Raw genomic sequence first — 24,009 nt, 5'->3', positions numbered from 1 at the left:
CACCATTAAAGGAAGAATTTTTGGAAGGAATTGTTCCAGCAGTTTTAAGTATGAAAAATGTCTACATCTCCTAAAAATGAGATCTTTTTTCACACACTGGATCCCACGCTTGGACATTAGCTGCTGTGGAAATTCTGTCAACTGGGAACACCAAGAAGGTTCTCCGGCACACAAATCTGTCAGAATGTCTTCCTTTAGCAGCGCAATGCTACCCACTGGCATAAAGCAAATGAGTCACATCCTAGCCTTGTCCCTGGTTAAATTGATTTAGGTAGATTAAAATTAAATGTTTCAAAATAGCCGGAGTTCATAAATAGGTAAATTAAAAAGCTGTTAATTTATTTTGATGGAATCTTGTTTCATCTACATTCCAGGGCACAAACATTAATAATATCAAGGTTAATGAAGAAAAGAGTTGACCTTCGAAGTAATTTGTTTTAGTTTTCAACTGTCAGATTCCGTGTGAGCTATGAATGTAGTATTCACTCTCTTGCCATGCAAACTGACATGGGATTTGTTTCACAAAATGATGATTTGCACCAGCTCAGAGTGCAAGTGTCACTACAAAGTGAAGTGTGGAATTCTCAGGCAATTTTAAGGTTATTAGTAGAAAATACTATTTTATTTATGTCAATGTAAAAAAGTTGCTAGTAAAATGACCCACAGAAAAAGAAAAATATTTATATAAACAAAGAGAGTCAATCCTTCTGTATTTTTTACTACATTCAGCTTGCTGCAATGCAAGGAGAAAGTTTTGCTTGAGGAAAGGTATTTTGTTTGAGGTAGGCTTGGAGACAGCACTACAGCATTCTGTAAGTATTCATCAGGTTGTTTATGCAGACATAGGGCTTCTGTCAGACACTGGTAACATGCTTTGATTTACAGTGTTTATGCTAATAAACTGTTACTGCAGGCTCCAGTAAGTCTTTTCCCTATCCATCTAATGAACAGCTGGACTTAAATTAGCTATTCATTCAACTTAAGTAATTTATCAGTTACCTTAAGGAGACTAGATTTTGTAGATCAGTAAGAATAATAGAAAGCTCTTAGTCTAATATGTAGGCTACTCAATCAACATGCAGAATTGTTTACAGACTCACATGGACAGGTTAAACAAATATTCAGCAATGACTTTGTCAAAGCTGCAAAGTCAAGCAGCTGAAAGTTTAGAAATATTATACCCCTAGTTAATCCCCTAGAAAAGTTTTGCCCTCTAGTTAATCCATCTGTCACACTTAATTATTAATATGGCATCAGAATTTCACACCCACAATCAAGAACATGAGTGTTTTGCAGAATGAGTTTGCATGGTAAAAGCAGTTCATAAAAAGTCATTCTCTTTTTTTTAAAGCTGGAATATAAATACGTATCACAAGAAGAGTTTGAAGTTTGAGCTGTTCAAAGAGTGCAGTGGATTTTTTCCTTTACATCTGAACTGCTACAGTGAGCTGTAGTTAGCACAGCTAGGAGATACAAGCTGGTATTCCACCTGTGAGGAATTTGGGCAGAATTCTGTGTCCACCTGGAAAAGGAGAGGAAAAGAAAAGCACAGTTTTACTGAAGTCATGGAGTGACTAAGCAGAAAGAAACCATGGAGAATTCACTGGACTAAAACTGTTTCAGCGGCTCCTGGGCAGTCTCAGTGTGTCCCTATGCAGCTCTTCTGTTGGATGTTTCACATCACAAAAGCCTTCCACAAAACCTCTTAGAAACAAGTCTAACATCATGGAAATTTCTGGCAAAACTGAAAGAAAAATAATCGAAAGTTTGAGCTACAAAGGACCCATTTTTTAATATAGATACCCAAATTTATTATATAAAATTTTTTAAAATATATCGTGAAACTCTAAGAAAAGAGAAAATACAGAATTTTGCTTCCAAGATGTCTACAAGTTCTACATCAAATCTTATTTTCAGGGTAAACTTGAAGATATTATTCCAGAAAATTCCACAAATAGGATGAATATCAAAATACTTGAATGAAACTGAATGAAGTTCAATGAAAACTACAGTGAAAACTACTAATTTAAAACTAGGCTTTCACTTCAACCACAGCCTGTGTTGAAGTGAAAATTGTTGTTGAATTCTGCCTGCGCCAGGTTTTTTTTTTTTTTTGTTTTGTTTGTTTTGGTGGTTTTTTTTTCTTTTTTTTTTTTTTGTTGTTTTTTTTGTCTCTAGACCAGAACAGCAGTACTGAAAAACCAGAACAATGGTAAAAATTGTGTCTTTGACACTAAATCAGATTCTATATAGAACTGACATTCACTGGAGTCTTGAAACTGCTTGCATGTTTTAGGGCACTTGACCGCAACCACAGTGCAGACAAACTTTGGCTGGTAATACTGAATGGGTTTGATGAACTTCCACTTCTTTCACCAGAAGGAAGCAGCAAAAGGATAGTTTTAATAGAATGTATTTCAATCAAACTTGAGGAACATTTCAAAAAGACAAATGAAAAAGTTCTTCTCTAAGGCCTTAATATTAGCTTATGAAAAAAAGTACTAAAAGTTAAAATGCAAGAGAACAAGTGGAAGCTATTTGGGGAGCAGGAAGAAACGACTTACCTCAGGAATTAAGCAGTTAATGGAAACATGACACTAAATTGTAGAGGAGAGAAAAGTAAAAACATAGACAGGTATTACAAAGGGTAAGGAAATTTTCTGAAAACTATTAGGGAAAGGCTGCATAGAGACTTTTTCACATCTTATATTTCTGAGAAAGGAGAGTCATTCAGTGATTTTACTTTTCCTCAGAGGAATTAATAAAAAAATAAAAGAAAGCTCTTAGCCAAAAAGTTTGGCATTTTCTCAAATACTCATTCATTTTAGAAATGTATTTTTTACTAATAATGCATGAATAGTCATAGGACCATGTTCCTGTCACTGTTGTTGTTGGCTGACATATGAATTGATTCTAATTTTGAAAAATGTACTTTACTTTAAAAGCATACCTAATATATCACAAATTACAGCTAAGGAATTGCCGTTTTGCACAGCATTATCATTATAGACACCACAAGAAATAGCTGAAGATTACATCTGTTTAAAAATGGACAATGCTGTTAAAAGGTCAAATGGATGTTCTGTGGAAAAAACACAAGACAAACAAATCTAAAACCCAAAGCCTAATACCACATTTTCAATCCCAGGTAAAAGTCTACCTTTGCATCAGTAATGTACAGGTTACCAGCACAGGTATTAGCACAGAGGTTGTACAGAGGTACTTGAGATGCACTACATGTTTGACACTGGTGTCAGTCAAACTTGTGCAGTAACAACAATATTTGAAGAGCAGCTAGCATGTTGAAGAAAGAAGTTCACATTTTCTGATTTTATGTGCTTTAAAAAAAATACCATAAATATTAAAAAATGGGAAAATACTATATTAGAAATGCTGCTATTCCTCCTGTTCAAATTAGTTTCCCATGTATCGCAATAATACTAGCTGATAAAACCTCTTCCTTAGCATAGCCTTGGGTTTAAAACACTCTAATGCAATGGAACATTTTTATAAATCATTCATATGAATACATTAAAAATTGGCTAATATGGATTAAATAAAATTTTTGAATACAGTCTGTAAATCAAGATAATCTAAAGAAAATACTGCCAGAATGAAGAAGACTAAGCATGAGATGATAGTAGCATGAAATTTAAGATAAGAAGTGTTCACACTTTGTGAAAATAAAGCAAGGGTAACACAGATCTGTATTTCACATTTCAAGTGACAGAGCTAACAGCAGTAGTGGTGATCAGTACAGATTCGTGTGCAACAGTTATTCGAAAAGGCGACTACGGTCTAAGGTGCATAAACAAGGGAATTATTTATAAATCAAAAAAAATAATGGATCCATTAAAAAAAATCCTTGTTTCAGAGGCTATATGTAACGTCTCTGGGTTTTGGTCTTTGCAATACCTGTATATATGATTTTAAAGACTTAGTCTCTGAGCTTCAGCTTTCCTTTCTGCAAAGCAGATAAAAATGACTTAGCCACTTTTCTTCCCGATGGGTAAAAATGTGACAAAGGCCAGCTTCTAACACACAAGACTCAAAAGAAGATCAAATTCAATGGATGAAACTCGCTAATTCTGCAAGTTGAAATAATGGCAAAAGAGATCTGTATAGCAGCATTCATTAAAGAGAAATCTGATGAACTCACAACCAAAATTTCTCTAAGTTATGGCTCAGCATCTTTTCAAAAATTAAATATGCCTACTGCAAGAAAATGTCTTTTGACATATCGAACTGTTCAGCATTTGACATCCAGAGCACTTTTCTTCATGCTCAAAACATTTCTTTCTCTGAAGACAAACTTCTCCAAAAATTATATTCACTTAGCAGTTATAACGAATTCAGGTGTTACAATTTGCAGTAACTGATGTTTAATCTCATGCTATAAACACAATCTAGTTAGGTAGTTTTAGTTAATTTTAGCTAGTTTTCGTCCAGTCAGCTGTCAGAATGTTGTACCCATTTGCAGAAATGGATGACTTTGACATGCAGTGTGTTTTGGTGCTTGACAGTCAGATGACACTGTTGGCTGGAGCAAAGAAAACAGAAATGTGGTTACCAAAATTAAAAATAAGATAGTTGACTTTGTGTTTCTAAAATAAAGACTAAACAACTCCAAAATGCAAGCTTAGATACCAGTCTTAAAATGTCACTAGCAGTTCAGAACACTAGAGTCAAGGATATTTAAATTCTTTAGCAGGGACACCTGGAAAGCTTATCTGGAGATTAAAAGGTCATTTTATGATGAAAGACTTCAAGACTTCTGAATCTGTTCAGTATTTGAAGGAAGAATAAAATGATCATAGGAGGTACCAGTGAATTTGAAATAGTACTGCACAGATTATAAATGCAGTAGAATTAGAACAGGAAGATGGACAAGAAAGTAATATACCAGAGGAGAAAAAGATGATACTTCTCTGTGTTGCATAAGAAGCAATGGAACACATGAAAGCAGTGAAAAGACTGTTAAGGGGATTCACAGCTGCTTAAATACTCAGTGTCAGTATTTGACAGCTGTTAAGTGGCTGCATCTGTCCAAAGGCACCTCAATGGAGTTGGTTTTACCACACCATGTCTACTTGCAACATGCTCAGTATCTAAGGCTTTTAACTGAAAGAAAATCAATAGGCTTACTTCTTCTCTCCCTTTTATTTCTTTTTGTATTCACTTAAGCATCTTCCTCTTGCTCTACTACTTCTTGAAAATTACACTACCATACTTACACTATGTGACTCCATCCATTCCTTTTATTTCATTCAGTTCATCAATAACCTGTGATTCTGGCACACTGAGATTACTGGTCCATATACATTCTAAACTAAAGGATCTTCAACTCCATTTGCCATCTTACTGTTCACAGCACAGTGCTATCTTCATCCCTTACCTTTCAGAAGTATTTTTAAACAGAATTTTACAGACTCATTATAAAATACACGTCCTCTTCTTTCCTTATCAGTGTTTTCTACTACAATTCTCAGTTCTTATCCAAGTCTTAAATATTGCCATCCTAACACCTCCACAGCCTTCCACATTACTCCTTCTCTTAACATCTATTTCAAACTCTGTAGGCCTATAGTTTAGTTTTCACTCATCCAGTTTTTGTCTTATAGTTTCTTTTCCCTATTGTACCAGACTCTCCTAACTTTTAATATTATCCCTGGTGAATACTATGTGGATTCAGCTGTAATTTGTGAGTCAATGGCTCATCTCTTTAACATAAGCAGCCAGTTCCCTTTTATGCTTCCTTTCCAATTTCATTACTCTAACTGGCCTGATAGCAGCTCAAACTTAGTATGGTTAGCCCAGAAAAACTTTGACTTCTCTAAATCCTTACCCATGTCTTTTCTTCAGTGCTTAGCCTTATTAATAAAAAAAATTTTGCAGTAGCTCAGGATATGTTTAAACTCTTGCCCTTCACTTAAATTCTCCCTTCTTCACAAAAATCAAACAAAGAGAACCTTATCCCTTCAAAGTGAAAAATACTATCCAGTCATAACTTCCTTCTTTCTTGGTAACCAAAATCTTCTTGCCTTCTCCTCAACTCTTGCTCACTTCTTGTCTCTCCTGATTTACTCCTCGGATCATTTTTCCTCATTATACATTGAACAGTCTTCTCAAGCTCATAATTTGTTTCTGTGCTCATTTGTAACTTTTTTCAAACTGCTCCCAAACATCTGTATTAGTCCCAACACAACATATTAATACAATTTTTAGAAGAACCACATTTCATGAAATCAGATACACTAATTCACATTAGCTAAATTAGATTTCTATCTCAACATCATATAGTAAAGAAAAAAATCAGGCAACTTTGTAACAAAAGCATTACACATAGACTTCTAAGATGTTTGGCTGCAAAACCCTAATCCAGAGACTGGTTTAGAGTGTATCCCCTGTGAATATAAGTACATGGTATCTGGAAGGCTGATGCAATTGCAGCTCAGTTTACAGGCAATCTGAACATGAAATTTCATTTTTAAGTTTATGATACTCCAACATAAGCAACCTCCTAACACTAGCCTGAAGTAATTCATGGATGCTTTTGCATCTGCTTGTTCACAGGTGTATTTGGTACTGCACAAATACTCAAGTGATAAGGAAGGCCAAGTAAGGCTTTACCAAAAAAAGACAACAGTTGTGTCTCTATGGGTAAAAAGGAATAGAAGTCTTCCCACCTCAAAAAAACCCCAAAAACAAAACAAACAAACAAACAACCCAAAAACAAAACAAAAAACAAAAACAACCTCCCCCAAACAAAAAAACCACACCACACAAAACCACAAATAAACACAACAAACCAAAAAACAAAAAAACCCAAGCCAACCATACTTCAGTTAAAAAAAACCAAAAAAAACCCAAAAAAAACCCCCAAAAAATCAAAACATAAAAAAAAAAATTTTTTTGATAAGGCAAATTCACTTAATGAGAGAAAAAATTATTTTGGCATCTTAAGGTTAGTTTTATTTCTTTTAATATTAAAATACACTCTTACAACAATTCACATTGATATCTTTTTCATTAGTATCTACAGGTGAAGCAGACTAGAAATTGTATGTCAGCAAGAAGTGCCAACATGCAGAAGCACTGTCTAGATCCATCTATATCGATCATATATAGAGATATAAAAAGCCTCAGGTAAGAATAATGATCTATTATTTATCTATTATAATAATCTATTTTTTCTTACCACTCATTCATATCTCATTCTTACCCCTCATTCATAGCTCACTTTTGGCTGTTTTTCTCTAAATTACTGTGTTGGGTAGGAAAAGATATTATCAAATCAAGACAGGAATGTTCACAGACATAAACCATTTGTGTTTAAAAATTCAGGAAGTCTTATCCAGTTCCACACTCCTGTGATGGCTAGATAGAAAAACTGAAGGGCAGAAAGTACAATCACTTCCAGCCCTCCATCCTGCTCTTCAGATAGTTTTTCCAACCCTCAAGGCAAGGACAACTGATGTGCCAATCAACCAGCTCCTGAAATGTCAAAGAGTTTTAACACCAATGTATTGTGGTAAATCAAAAACAAGCTAAGACAAATGAATAGGTTGTACTCAGGATACAATCCATCAGGGGGTTCAAGACAGGAACCCATCCCTCCTCAAGTCATCTCACTGCAATCCATTGTTACATCACAGATTAGCAGAAGTACAACCAGGAACTGCCAAATTATGCTTAAAACACATAACAACAACAACAACCCCCGGCAAAAAACCTAAAAAGTGAAACAAAACAAACAAAATACCAAAACAAAAACACACACACACAAAAAAAAAACCCCACCACACACACAAAAATTAAACCCACACACAAAAAAAATCAGCATGGAAAACTTGAAACAACTAAACTGAAAATGTTAAGAAAACAACTCTCAATTTTGATGTGTCTGCTTTAAAACCGAAAGTAAGACATGATTTGACTAAATTAAAAGTAAAGATAATGGATTTTTTTTCTCAAGTTATATAAAAGACTTTATCCAACAGTTAATCAAAAGGGCCAACTAATGTCTCCACCTCTACACCCTTAACCATTATACCTTATTCCCACAAAATCCTATGTAAGCAGACATAAATATATGAGGCAGTCAATCTTCTATAGACTTATATGTAAGAGTACTATTTTGCAACAGTAGAGTTTTGCTGTAATACTGAGAAACCTTCATCATACAAATAAGTTAATGGCAAACTTCAGCGTAAAGCTGAGACCCATCTTTATGCAGCACCGAATACAGTGAAGAGTTGTATGAATATGTAAGATCACTCTTCAAATTGTCTGTAAGGTTTTGTGCCTCTTCATCTTTCTAGAGCACAAACTCTTGACCAGGAGATTTCTCACAACTATAAGCCAGTATAAGAAATTTGGTGCATGACCCTTTTTGGGAATGTAAGTAATTTCCTACTGAGAAATCACCTATTGTTTAATGGAAAGTCGTTGATCTCTGCCCACCATCTGCTTAGTCCAACTGCTTATTTAACATGTTGGGGGATAGAAACACTTTATCTCAGAAATTACCCTTGCTGAAGCTAATGAACATCATGTAGTAATTTTAACTAGATTCAGATTTATCTCCAGTCCCAGCCAAGCACTGAGTCCATTAGTTGCTGACAGTGACTAGTGTGTTTGGCAAGCATATTAACTCACAAATTGTTCCACTAAAATCATCATAACCAAATATGCAAAGTTATCTCAACAATTCTCAGGTGGGATGCAATCTTTATGTCAAGGTGTCATCCTTTCACAACATCTGTATACAACACCTGAATTTGATTAAGAAAACCTCTTTAGGAGGCTTTTATGCTACAAAACTGTAGACACAATTCTTCTTTTTAAACCTCAGGATAGATCAGAAGGGCTGACTGGGACACTTGCGTGAAACACAACCAACCACTGCCAACCTGTATTCAAAAAGAGAAAGGAACTCCTTTCTAAAGTCTTTGCAATCCAAAAAATACACCATCAAGTAATTTATAATTCAAAAGAATATCCTTGGACACAGGTTATGTAGAAGATCGCCCACCAGACACCTGTACCTCTCAAAATGTGGTACAAAAGGCCACGAAGGGCTGCTGAGTTCTGCTACCACAATCCAGCTGGGAGGAGGTGACCCTCTAAGTAGCAGAATGTGGCCTTAACACTTACACACCTCTAGGCTCCAATATTTTACTTCTTCAAACTTTCCATGGACAAAATGTTTGAATCGGCTTTCATTTCACTGAAACCAGTTTATTCACAGTACCACTGCTACCGTGCCACTGCTAACTTTTTTCTCAAAAAAAATTTTTTTTTACAAAAGCTGCATTAATAGCATATCCTACATCATTGCTAACAAAACAGTATGAAAAGAAGTTTTCAAATGGTGTCAAATTGCACATTGCTAATACACAATAGTGAATGAAGTCTAATAAAAACATGCAATAGAGCAGGATGAGAAAGTTAATGTAAAAATTACCCAGCTCAAAATTATGTTTTTCATGTCCATCCTATTCAGTGTATCAGAAGCAGTTGACTCCCAGACACCAGACTGACCAAATAACTGATGGGTTGGCATTATCTATGTGCTGCTCAAGAACAAATACACCTGAGCAGTCATAAGCACGAGGCTGCATTATAGACCTACAGTATGAATGTGTGTTTCTCACATTTATTTTGTAACATTCTCCAGATAAAGACATAGGACAGAGACTTGCAAGGTTGGCTGCTTTCATGTCATTTATTAACAACAATAAAATGGGAACGTTAAAACGCTGTTTGCTATAGTATGGTTCGGATCTATCTATTTTTCAGCAGCACATTCAGGGAATGTTCCAATCTGGAAATAAATATGTGGCTTCTAGTGAAAAAAGAAGCACCAGAACACACAGCAGTAGAGAGAGAGAGACTGAAAAGATTTTTAAAATCTGTACATTACTGTGTAGTTAACCATTTATCTACAAAATTAGTTTGAGCTTACAAGTATGTCCAGCCTACCCTTGTATATGCATTGCATACAGTTTTGCAGCAGTGGAATGAAATTTTGCAGGCAACGCCCTTCACGTATGACTAGTTTGTGCTGAAACAATTTGTCAATCTTATTTAACTGTTGTCATTTGCTGCAGTACAAGGAAATTCTAACTGATAAAGGTTAGATTTCTGATGTCACATAAAAATAGCAACAGCTGTCTTTCACAAAACTCACTAAAGTTAGTTTGCATCTTCCCTGCCAAAATTAATCACATATTCTAAGGATGTCCAAATGCTGTCATGCATTTCTTCCTCTGTCCCTGAAAAGTAGCGCTGCATTCTCTACCTTTATGTGGGTCATTTCTCCACAATAACAACATCTTTTTAAATGGCATTCAGGGTTACAAAATGGAAAGAGATCCCATCTCACTGCAGCCATTCATTCCAAACACAGAGAGGTAAAGGATGACAGGATGGAAGCTCTCTCTCCTATCTCCACCTGCTCCCTCTGTAACTTTTTTAGTACTATTCCAGTAGAATTTAAATCTTACTTACAAAAGCCAATATACCAGATGTCCTTGATTGTCCCACCTGCTGGCTGTGTTTACACTTTCCATAACTGATCCACCTATCCATCCTCATGCATGCATACATGAAAGAAGCACTGGGCAGTGTGCGTGACAAGCTCTCTCTTGGACCTGGCACAGGGTATGTGAAGAGTGACAGCTGTTTGCTTTAGAACTTTTTATTTTAGTTCTAGCTGCACAGCCTCACATGCTTTGCTCAGGAGGTTCCATGTTGACAATCTATAATAGCTGACTTCAAAGCCACCACACTAGCAGGATCTGGTGTGGGAATTGAAATATGACAGCCTTAGCTACCCAATTTGAGTTTCTCTGCCTAGGGATAATATAAAATCCCCCATCAGTCAGTACATATCTTCCTCACCTGTGTTTTGATCATCAGGGGTATGATTTTCACATAGCTTTCCCACCTTGCTTTTTTCTTTAATACAAGCTTTTAAAGAATTATATGACGAGCTCAGGAAATCTTGGCTTCTATCTGTGCTTCTCCTGAGAAGCAGGCTACACTGTGCATACACTTCTGTGTCACACAGCATAGCTGAAACTTGTTTACTGCTATCAAAGCTTATTTACAGCCTATCAGAAAGCTAAAAATACTTTTAATTTTTCCACAACATAAAGCAGACTGCCACTATACTTCTCATCAAATCTGATACCCTGCCAAGGAAACATACAGGTTTCTGCATTTGGTCTTCAGTCAGCACTGAATCTGGCTGCTCAGACCAAGGGTTACAAAGCCTCATTACAGAATCACTGTGCAAATACAGCAATATACAATCAAGAAATATATGCTAAAAAAAAAAAAAATAGTGTCCTGCAGACAAACATTGTACAAATAGACCTCTGCAGATACTAAACGATATCATCACATTTTCCTGTTTTTCTACAATATATCCCAAATAATCCCAATATGTACATCTGTCCATTTTATTACCCACAAGTACAGAGTAAAGTCATATATATAAATATGTTTACATATAAATATTCACTATTTTCAGTCATTTAAACTGGAAACTACAAAACAAGAGTTATACCTATAGTTACACATATTTATATTCCTAGTTCTTCAATGATGGATTTTTAAGACTATTTTCCCACTTTTTAGTGACTTCCTACCTTACTCACAACCCTCAGAGTTTGGGGAAAGGATCCAAGATTCACATATGTTGAAGAGCTCAATTATGGTAGCTAGGAAGAGACCAATTATGGTCAATTACTGCTATTAATAATGCTAATTAGTAAGTAACAATTTGTTCAGAAAACTAACTGGAAAAGGGTACAAAGAAACTCATCAATGAACAAGAAAGGTCTGTCTTGGTCCATTCCCTGTTTGGGCAATGATTTATTTGGTTTTGTGGGCACGTCTGCCATGCTACAGCTGCTTTTATAGTCTCTGTTTCTTGAGATACCTGAAGAGCTATGTCTGATACAAAGATCTGATGGATGTCTGCCTAACTAATGTATGTAGCTATTACTTTGTATTTTTCTTCTTTATTACATTTCCAGAATCAAAAAGAGATAAGCGTTACCACAAGTCACTGCTATCAATATCAAGAAGACACACACAAAAGATGTTTGAACAAAATGAAATTCTACATGTCAGTAGTAGACAAGCTGTTGTTGGAAAGTGCCAGATAATTAAATTTTACAGAGAATCACAAATTTTGGACCTCTCACAGTGATGAGATCTGTCAGACACAGATAAGAATTTGTGTTTTTAAAATATACAGGGTTTCATATCGCATCTCCTTTTAATATGAGAACAAAACAAACCTGTTGTTTGTGCCAACAGCTCCAAGCAGTTTGTCATACTGCAAAGGACAAAGTATCGATCTGGTTGGGCCACCACCATTCTGACACCAACAGACAGAATTCATAGATAATAAAGCAGGAATCTGTATTCACCCAGTTTACCAAAGAAATACTGGGAGGACAGCAGAGGATCTATTTATCTCAGGACAGTGCCCTATCCAAGGGTGCAGAGAACAGGAAGCCCCAAAAGCAGAGGCAGGCACTACAAGGGACAGAGCAGGTCTGCCTGACTCCAACTGAAGACCTGGACGCCCACTGGGACCCTGCTCCAGCCCATGCTGGGTCTGTTCTCTGGCACGTTTTGCACGTGCAGGACATAAAAAATTTGGATTCACAGTGATACAGAAGGCAAGTATTTTTTAATATTTTAAGGGAAGGAATGTATTTTAACATTTTTTTCTTTTCAATGCCACATACAAAGGGTTACACACAAAACCCGCTCACTTGCTGTGAGATGAGATTAGAAAAAAAGACCCTAAAGTCTCCCAGACAATCCTGAGAAAACAACCTTTACTTTTACTGGCTGCTCAAGCTGTTTGAGAGACACTGTGGTGTGCGGGGCACCGCCGTCCTGGCACTCGCAGCCGAGGCTGAAGGGCACTGGGAGGAGAGGCACGGTCTGCCTAGGGCTGGTCACAGCAGGTTCCAGATGCCCTCACTGCACCCAACACAGGGCACAGCTGAGCCTCACAACTGAGGTGGGGACAAAATCCCCTGGGAATACCTCTGGGAAATGTATTTAAGATGGGGCAAAACCACTGCCCAGCAGTGAGAAGTGAGAGGGGGGAAGTGTGAGAAACAGCAAAGTGGGAGAAGGAGGATGGAGAGGAGGAGCCCCAGGGGCTGGAGCTGAGATTCACCTGCGGCCCATAGTGGGGACCGTAGTCATGCAGGTTCCCCTGCAGCCTCAGGAGGTCCCTATGCTGGACAAGGGGAAAAGGGGGAGGAGTAAGGAGTGACAGGGATCAGCTGTTACAAACTGGCCACAAACCTCACTTCCCACCTCCCTGTGCTGCTCAGTGGGGTCCAGCAAAAGGGCTGGGAATAAAGGAGTGGATTTGAGAGGAACAAGGGGAGAGAAGGTGTTTTAGGTTTCGTCCTTGTTTTTCACCATACCAGTCTGTTTTAATCAGCAGTAAATTCCGTTAATATTCCGCAAGACAAGCCTGTTTAGTCCATTAAGGCATGTGACATCCCTGCCCTCATCTTGAGACACATGGAGTGAGAGATGGGCTGGGTGGGAGTCTAGCAGCCAGCTGAGGTCAGCCCACCACTTTTGGGAATCAAACTCAGGAACTGAATTTTACGAATTCAGGTAGACCCATTATATAAGAATGACCAAAGTTCATTATTCATTACAATGCTAAGCACACTTGCTAATAGCGAGGTGAGCAACACTTGCTACACAGAAAATGTATGCTGGTTCCACCACCTGATGCCCCAACCACGTTCTGTGAAGGTTCAAAGCACTGGAGTGGTTTCAAAAGCTGCTTAAACTGACTGAAGGCTTTGGTACTGCCAAAAGAGAAGAGATCCTGCCCTACTTTTCACATGCACATCACTGCACTATTTTCTTGTGAGGCAGCAGTAAGTCTTATCTGGCTGAAAACTACTTTTCATTTTTAGCGCTGGAACAAAAAAGGAGTATAAGATCATCACTTCCCACAAACATGCTATCATGAAACTATTCCCTTGGAGTGCTTCAGGCTCATGATTTCAATGTACCTCAGAAAATAACTATGCTTATGAGACTTGGATCATAGCCGTTCCCCTAGCTTCACACTGGGGTTTCTTAAAATGTCCAGCCTGATTTATTCAGATGTAAAGATAGTAAGAAATATCCTGCTGGGTTTTTCTGAGCCAATTTGTCACAAAATCTTTTCAACACTGCTTGCCCAAACCTGTGACAGGACCAGAGGACTTTCTGAATCAATCTAAATTTATGGTCTACTAATCTGGTATCCTCTTTGTGACAAGGTCAATCATTTAACAAATGTGTGTGACCTCCTGCAGTAGTTATCTGTAACTTAATTCATTCCATAAAGAATACCCTACCCACTTAGCCATTAATTTTGCCCTACACCCGGGTTCTTTTTCTTCCTCCTAAAATCTTGCAATAATTTAGTCATAGAAACAAAGAATATGCTGAGTTGGAAGGGACCCAACTTGAGTTGGCAGGGTCCAACTCCTGGCCCCAAGAATGTGCCCCCATGTGTCTGAAAAGCATTGTTCAAATGTTTCTTGAACTCTTTCAGGCTTGGTGAAGTGATCACGTCTCCTGGGGAACCTGTTCCAGTCCCCAACCACCCTCTGGCTGAAAAGCTATTTCCAGATACCCAACCTAAACCTCCCTCAACACAACCTCAGGCATCTGCTTGGGTCCTGTCACTAATCAAAAGGGTGAAGAGATTGGTACCTGCTGCTCTTCTCCCTCCTGAGGACATTAAAAACTGCTGAGGCCTCCCCTCAGTCTTCTCTACTCCAGGCTGAACAAACCAAGTGACCTCAGCTGCCCCTCATACGGTTTCCCCTCTTCCCCTTTAGCATCCTTGTTGGCCTCCTCTGGATGCCCTCTAAGAGCTCAATGTCTGTTTTACACTGTGGCACCCAGAAACGCCCCCAGCACTCAAGGTGAGGCTGCCTCAGCTCAGAGCAGAGGGAACAATCCCCTCCCTTCCCCAGCTGGTGATGCTGGGCCTGATGCCCCCCAGGACAGGGTTGGCCTTCCTGGCTGCCAGGGCACTGCTGACTCATGCTGCCCTCAACCAGGACCCCCAGGTCCCTTTCCATGGCAACGCTTTTCAGCGCCCCATTCCCCAGTCTGTCCGTACATCCAGGGTTGCCCCATCCTAGGTGCAGAATCCAGCGCTTGCTCTTGCCAAACTTCATATGGTTGGTGATTGGTCATGGTCTCTCTGTAGGGCCTCTCTGCTCTCAAGGGAGTTGACAGCTCCTCCCAATTCAGTGTTGTCAGCACACTTTAGTATTCCTTTGTGTCCAAGGCATTAATGAAGATATTGAAGAAAACTGGGCCCAGGATGGAGCCCTTTGGAACCCCAATGTTAAGACACTCACCACCCTGTCAATTCAAAACCATTCTGAATTTTCCCAGCATCATGGCTTTGTCCTATAGCAATCTAATGGGGCTTTTATCCAGCCAGTTAAAAACCACAGTTCTCTTCCCAGATATGCACTTGTAGATGTATACTTTCCCCATAAAACTATTATTTTCCCACATAGTTTTAGTTTCTTTTTTGCCTGCCAAAAATGAGAGAAAAGGCAGGTTCCCCTGCCACATAAACATATGCAGGAGAATGAGAGTCTGGTTTCTGACCATTACTGATGCTGAGATTGACCGGGATAAACAGCAAGTGTTCCAAGTACCACCTCTGGCTCAGTGAGCCAAATGTTTGATTGTTCTCACTTTGTTTAACAGCTTATATACAATTGCTGCTGGTTTAGACTGTAACACAGTAAGTGCAGCACTGTGGGAAGAAAGAGGCCTGTTTTTGCACCAGCAGTTTTATTCTCTTTCTTTCAGGAAGACTAAGATCTGAACTTGACTGTATCACTTTGTGAAATTTCATTTTCCCCAAAGAAGTCTTCAGTGTACCTGATTCAATCTGAATCCTCCAAGCCCACAAATCTCATTGCAGCCTATGTTGCCAATATAAAATAGTTAAATTTTCTTTCAGCTAAGGAGGTTATAAAGAGCTTAATAAATTTCAACACATTGATTAAAGTATTTTTTGCATTTATTATTCTCCCTATTTGTAATGGATGCACACACCACAGATCTTTGTAACATTCTACTTTCACTGTTGCTTAATGGTTTACCTTTAAGATAGCAATGATTAAAGGAGACAAGATGTATCCATCTACAGCCTATGGACTTTATCAGCGGGAAGTCTGGTCTCAAAAGAGAAATCAAGTGAAGAGTTAGTTCAGAAAAAAAGAAAGTAAAAAACTTAGCAATAGGAATTTTTTTAAATACTTCTGTTTTTAGAAGCAGGTTTACAGTCTTTCAACCTTTGTTTGCCTATAATTTTGGTGCTCATTGCAACAATACCTTAGTCCTTATCTCTTGCATAGTCCCAGGATTCCAGGGCTCCTTGTTTTTCACAAACGGGCTAGAAACTAAACACTTCTAGGGCAGGAAAACAGGAAAGAACTCATGAGAGTTTTGCTATCAGCTGGCATGGTATCTTGAATTTAAATGGGTCAGACCACTGAGACTGGTTGGTCTGGGACCTCCTGATTCTGGATCTGTACTATTTACAGTCTTTCTCTGTGCTCTGTAGAGATTCCCTTAGCTGGCCTGAGCACCATTCTGCCTTTTTAGAATGTTCACAGCAACTACACTGGAAGTAATAGTTCCTGTGAGAGGAGAACTGCGTTCATCCCTGTTTCTATCAAGGAAAAAATACCTCCAAAGGGAAAAACACCACCAAAATCAACACATCATAAATATTTTTAAATGAAAAGTAGTATTAAAGAGAAATTGCATCTAAAACACTTAAAGGATTTTTTTTTGCCAGTATAATGGTGTTTTAAAGTAAGAATACTCCTTGTAACACTTAAAAATTTCCAATTTTTTTGCATTTCACTAAACACTTCCTAATACTCAAAAAGTCTCAGAAGGCATTTCCTACTTACTCTGCTTATTACAGCAACCCTTTTAACCCAATTTGTAGTATATTATATAGACATCAGCACACTAGGGAACCTACCCAACAAATTCTGTGACTTGGGTAACAAATTAAGAAGTACTTCTAGTTTGGATTTGTGCATGAGATCCTCAGGTTCTCTTGCAACCTTAGGTTACTGGCACAGACTTTTTTAAAAATTCTTCTAGATTCATTCATATTCCATTTTTGCTTTAATTTGCTTTTCCACTTCGTATTTACCTTACAGACAACTTTATTTTATTTCATATTCCTGAGAACCTTATTGTAGCTCATGGGTCTATGTGGATAATCTCTTTAGTAGCAATACTCTTCAGGGCATGAGACAGTCAAATGTACATGAAAGTCCTTGAAGGTATTGTTCAAATGGAAATTCAACTTTCAAATCCCAAAACATTTGCTTTCATTTAAATTAGTTTGAGCTATAACATTGGTGACTTATTCCCAGACACATTTGTAAGAGAGTATTTCCTATTCTCAGAAGAAACTGCCTGTAACTGAGATATGCATGATAGTGAACAGAGATGAAAATTAATTTTATCACCGTGATGAACACACTACCACTTCAATCAAAATTTATTTGCAAGTTTTGGTGGAACAGGAAGATTCAGGGGACTTAGAAGATTAAATATTTTTGATAAAATCATAGAATATGCTGAATTGGAAGGGACCAGTCGAGATCATTGAGTCTAACTCCTGTCTTTCAAAAATGAGAAGTCTCTTCACAAATGTAAGTACCTTGCAGGAAATAAAGACTTCCTTATTAAATATATTTGTATCTGGATGTTATTATGCTGTTAATACAATTGTGACATGAATTTCATTTTTGGCTCCTAAAATCAGAAAAGGGTCTAGAATGCAAGCCTGATACTATAATCACATCTCCTAATTTCACTGCGCTCTCTACATCACTGCTACTGAATTTTATGAAATTACTACAGAAGCAATGGGACTGCCTGGTGGAGACTGAGGTGTACAAGCATTAACTCAAATGGAACTCATCAGCTAAAAAGACACAACAGACATTCTATCTGCAGCATGAAAAATCACAGTACCTCAATATATGCAGCTACATTGCATAAGATACTCACAGGCAAAAATACAAGGACACACTCTACTGAATGTACTAATCAAAGACAAGCCTTACTCAGAAATGATCTGTTTAGTGGTGCACAATGGCAGATGCCACAGCATATTTTTTTGTGATGCAAGGCTGCTCAAGATCATCTATGGATAATGAACCATGACAGCTTGGGATTTGATAAAACACAAATTGATGGTGAGAGAAGGCAAAGAATACAACTACTATCTGAACAAGAAATGCAAATCAACTGGATTTTTTAATCTTTAATCTCAGAACGAAGTATCATGTATTACCACAAAATTACATGTTGATCAATCTAACAAACTTTGCATCAGAAAAAGTGGTTTCTTTAATTTCTTTACTATCTCCATTTTAATCCTTGGAAAGTGCCATGGATTAAAGCATCTAATACATTGTAGAAGTTAACAGAATCTTGTTTGTTTAAAATACCTTATATGATTGGCATCAATGCAGTGCTCACAGGGTAATCTTGAATGAAGGTTCTTCTTCTTCACAGTTCAGAAAAATATTCCTTTTCTCCCTTTAAAAGAAAGACATTCCATGTAAACACTTGCCAGTACCTATAGTGCTGTATTTTCCAACTTCCAGCAAATAACTGCTGCTGAAAAACTCCTTTAAATGGACTTGGTTTGTTCACTGCCTTTCAGCTGATTGCCCACAGCTGATTATCATGAGATTTAATCAGACTGTTAAGAGACACAGAAGAAAAACATGTGGACGAGATTTCTTCATCATGGACTGATCTGGACTGTTTTCTTAGTGTGCTCCAATATTATATATTCCTGTAGATATCATCAGTGAGCCAAGTAAAGTGAATTGTAATGATCTCACATCATGCTTTTCTACTGCTGTAAGCCACAAGATTCCTTAACTTAGCATGCTCAGTGAATTCACAGGATATTGGAAAAACACAGATTTATACTTGAACATTTTTTAACTTCTATACACAGACAATTTCAGAACAGTTTGGATTTAGGGGGAAAAGTGGCATCAGTCAATTTAATCTTAGACTCAAAAAAAATTTCCTAGAACTATTCAGATTATACTAGATTTTTTTTCCTTCTCTGTTCTTCTATTTGCCTTCTATAGAGTCTCCTATTCTGGTAAATTAAAAGAATTCACATGACGTTTTCCCCACAGCTACAACTAGAAGCTCCAGTTAAGACTGAATGCTCAGTGTGCTGGAAGTTGTTTGAACAAGACTGTTAGACATCTTTAAGATTTTTATAAATCAAATCCGTTAGACAGTAAAGGATAGGAGTAAAGCTATATCACTATATTTGTTCTACAGATGAAAGTTAAAGTACACAAATATTAAACAATATGGTGAAAGTCACAGCAGTCTGGTTCAAGGATCTTTCTCAGTTCTAAGTGCCTTGAATCCTTGCCCAGTACCTGAATCACATACCATAAAGCCTTCCCTCAGTCCCCACATTTTATATGTAGCATTTCTGATTATTGTCCTTAGGAGGAAGTACTACCAGTATTTAGTTTTGTTGGACATGGCAATATTTAAAACTGTAAAATTTCAAAAAAAGATTTTTTTTTAAACAGCCAAAGGATTGAATTAAATCAAAAATTCATTAAAAGTATTTTAAATACTTTGGAAGCTTTCATTTTTCACTAGTTAAGTACAAATCAATACAGAAAAGATGATGGAATTTTCTGTAAATGTATATACCTATTACTCGCCTTCTATTTTTTCGGGACTAAAGTCCAAATCAGCAAGGTGCACTGCATTGAATTTAGAGGTACCAATTTCACCAAAGTCTGGAGGTACAAGAATTTACAGCTCCACATAATGTGTCTTTTCTATCAGAAAAGGAAAGAAAGACTAAAGCCTTTAAATTACTCCAGGACCTAGGGTTTTAATGAAATAACTATCAGGAAAAGCTGGTTAAAAATGTTCTGACTTTCACAGTCAACAATTATTTTGTAGCTTGTGGCTGTCTGGATAGAATATCTTTATTTATCAAAACAACAAAGTGAAATTAAACTCATTAGATGCAAACCACAACATTAATAAAAGAACATCACTGCAATGTCAAGCAGTCAAAGTTTAATTCAGTCTATTTCTGAGGCTTTATTACAGTCTCTGAGTCACAATTTTTTTGTGGGGAGCTATGCTTATTCAGTGCCTAGGTTGTTTTTATAAGGAATTTAAGGGCTTTACCCCTCCTATTCTGTGAATGCTCTAGAATTCATATACCTTATAGAGCAGATTCTTAAAATAAAATAATTATTTTCACGATTAATTTTTTAAGGAAAAAAATCCACTCATTTTATACACCAAATAATGGATCCTTATTTCCTCTCCACCTTTTTTTTTTTTTTTCAGAGCATGTAGCATATATTGTACATTTATCCAAGACAATAAATTCCATTTTCCTGCCTTCCTGGCTCATTTCTAAACTATCCCCAGTTCTCTCGAGCTAGGATTACTGGCTGATACCACTGGCAGTTATGTTGGCAGCTCTACATCTGCTGTCCAGATATCCAATTCCGTATTAAATCTGTCTTCTCTAGAGCTCCCTGCCAATTCTGACTCTTTTTGTCTAGTCAGTCCCAGTTTCCCATTCCATGTCCAATTTTTATGCCCCTTCTCATTATCCAGGTTGACTATTAATCCACTGCCTTTGCTCATTAAGCCTCAGCCATTCCCTCCTCAGCTCAAAGCTGACCAGTTTTCTAGTACTCTTCTGTCCACTGGGGTCCTGGCAGAGTTCTAGCTGGGAAAACACACAGAGGGAGTACCGAAAGCCATCACAGGAAACTCTGTTTAGATCTTTTTCATCTTGCAACAAAAAGTCTATTGGCTAATAGGGACGCTAGAGTTTATTGCTGTCAGTCTACAGAGTTTTGAGAAGCCAGAGCACACTTAGCAATGACTGCAGATGGAGATTTTTCATGTTTGTTTCATTAACAGATCCCTCTTCCCTCTGTGAATTATTTTCCTTTTCAAACGGCTTATGATTCTGCTAATTCTAGTGAATATTCACAGGCATGGTCACAAACACATTCTGCCAGAACTGGCAATCTCACTGCTAGGCAGAAAACCTAAATCTGCCAAAAAGGAAACTTTCAAATATGACGTGTAGTTTTGTGCTGAGATCTTAACTGTGTTGAAAAATCCTAGTTAGATGTAAATATTTCTAAGGAGACAGGAATTAACATCTGGGAGTCAGAAAAAGATAAATCTATAAAGTAAGTTTTAGTATGCTTTAATATAGGTAACAATGAAGCAAGAACCATGTTTCAACAAGAATTTTTAGGTTTTCTTAGAGATTTAAAACTTCTTTTTACAAGTCCCTTAGGGAGCAGAATGAACCTCTCTCACTTATTGGATGAACAGTGCATAATACTTTGCATAATGAAATTAAGCAGCCTAAAGTACATGTGAACATGACTAATGAGACCAAATGCAGCAGGCAAACCAAGCAGATGGCTCGAGCGAGCTGGAACAGAGTAGCAAGGAGATATCTGAATGGTTTGGGGTTTTGCAGAATACATACAGAAACAAAAACATAATTTTTGCATTTCTGTAAAACAGTGCATCTGTCAGCATTTTGGTGGTCTACAGATGACAAGTGAGAGCTTGCCAGAATACTAATACTGTCTGTGGAAAACCTTCATGTGTCATCTATGGAGATACAAAATGCAAACAAAATGGAGGTTGGGGGTAGGAGCTGTTTTGTTCTGCCATGTCTTGCTTTATTAATTGCATAAAAAGATACTAAGCTAGTAGTATATTTTTAATGAATTAGTTCTTCTCCGTCCTAATGGACCTAATGGTCCTAATATTCAGTGCTCATAACACAATTTAGTAGTGCAACGTACTTTTATTACCAACACAAACTGTTGAGGAACAAAATTCACACATTCTTTAAGGCCTTCAGTTAGTTTTAAAAATGTATCTCTCCACTGTGTGCACTGGTCTCTCTTTTTCAAAAGTTCAGAATAATTAGAAACATAGAAAAAGACTGAATAATTCCATGGAGCATCATTATTCAGGCAAGAAAATAAAAAAGGACCAAAACTCCCAGTACTGCAGACTTCTTTTATTTTTGGAAGACAGTAGTAATTTTTATTCTTTTTCAGGGGCTTCTGATGGTATTTCTTATCTCCAGTACTAAACAAAAACCATCTCCTTCATTCTGAAGCATACTGAAGTTATGCCCACTCTGAAATAACCACAGAAGTCTTTAACAATCTAGACCAGCAAGATCTTTCAGTCAGCCTTGACCTAAATTTATCAGGCAACATATGCAGAGATTTGGACGATCTCTTCATTTTACTGCAAATGATTGTTAATTACACCAAAGCATAAATTTTAAGCTTCAACCCAAGAAATGTTATGAAGTCTTTGTTACATGATAAATGACTAAAATAAGAAGTGAATACAGACATCATTCCAGCCTGTATTACTTTTATCAGATCTCCCTCTCATCTTCTAAATGTTGGCTGTTATTCAAATTATCCGCAAAATCCAGCTTGTATCACTATCCTTGTAGTTTTCTAGCATAACTTGTGTTAAGTATGAGTACCTACCACACAACAAAAAACAAAGGCTAATTGATCTCAGTGCCTTTTATCGTTCATGCTGACCAGGTACGCAATAGGGTTTTGTGAGGAAAAGTATCATCAGGCAATTTCTATCCCCTTAGTGCTTTAAAAATTATACTCTCCTTCTGTAAAGCTGTTTGTAAGTAAGTTCAATGGCGAAGCTGGGTTTCTGTGATATTCTGCAATAATTTTTATCAGGACAGAGGACTCAAACTCTACCTTTGTATGATTTTAGGTTTGGCATAATGCATACAGGAAAACTAGCAACTTTAAAGGAAGCTGGAGCAAAGTGCAAAACAAACACAAGAAAGTGGTTCTCTGCCCAACAGGTGAAAGATCTATGAAACTGCCAGAAATATATTACGGGGCACAAGAAAATTTTAAAAAGCTGTGTGGGGAAACTTAACACAAATTTAGAAAAGAGATTCAGTGAGAGCTGGTGATATCACACCAGATTTAGGAAATCCCTTGAGCTGAACACAGTTGGAGGCTGGGAATTTTCTTGAGATGTGGTGTATTCTTACTCTACTCTTCTCTGGAAATCTGCCATGGCTTATTGGAGATAAGATGCTTAACACTGTAGATCCAAGGCTAAGAGAATCCCCGGTCTGAATTTTTTGAACCATTCTTCCATTTCAATTACATGATCTGAATTTGTTTATACTTCATCCTAAGCAAAGGCAAGGAAATTGATGCCTTCATATTCCAGGAATTAGTCAAAACCACTGCATGACACATCTGCATCACCCACCCGTCCTTAGTACTGTAAGTGAGATCACTTGTACTGAACAAATTTGTATGGCTTAAACTGGGTATGTCCATGATCTTAATTTCATTATTAGTGGCTTCTGTAATTCAGAATGGTGAAAGAGGAAAAATTAATAATAATAATAATAATAATAATAATAATAATAATAATAATAATAATAATAATAGTAAATTAATTTTCTTTCCTTACACGGCATAGACAAGCATAAGACAGACAAGTGTAAACACAGAATCCAATAGGACGGTCTAAAACCTAGGAGGAACTATGCTTCATTTTATCTGGTAAAGCAAGAGCAGAACAGAAAGTGACTGCAGTACAGAGTCATGTGAACACACAGAACTGTCTGATCTGGTAATTGCAACTTGCAAAATATTTCTTTCCCTGTGTGTTGTTTTAGGTATCCATATGGTAGCACACAGCTAGACATTTATAAAAAAAAGACCTTGGTGACATGTGCCAAACATCTTTGAGTTGTCACCATTAAAAAAAAAAAACGCGCCTGGTCCCACATGTCAGTATTCAAGCTTACATGAG

At 37.2% G+C, this 24,009-nt stretch overlaps 1 protein-coding gene across 3 annotated transcripts in view; it reads right to left on the bottom strand.

Annotated features, from left to right (window-relative positions):
* SYT1 (synaptotagmin 1) overlaps window positions 1-24,009 on the bottom strand; it is a 338,139-nt gene that overhangs the window by 240,249 nt on the left and 73,881 nt on the right. For all 3 annotated transcript variants that reach the window (XM_066183296.1, XM_066183295.1, XM_066183298.1), the window contains one exon: window positions 18,573-18,663. The gene's annotated coding sequence lies outside the window, so the exon portion shown is untranslated. The remainder of the gene's footprint in view (window positions 1-18,572; window positions 18,664-24,009) is intronic.

This window comes from Chamaea fasciata, unplaced genomic scaffold (genome assembly GCF_029207755.1).
Source record: "Chamaea fasciata isolate MVZ Bird 193981 ecotype frontalis unplaced genomic scaffold, bChaFas1.0.hap1 SCAF_5, whole genome shotgun sequence".
Taxonomy (NCBI): domain Eukaryota; kingdom Metazoa; phylum Chordata; class Aves; order Passeriformes; family Sylviidae; genus Chamaea; species Chamaea fasciata.
Note: the sequence above shows the minus strand (reverse complement) of the source record. Positions and strands in the feature narration are given on the sequence as shown.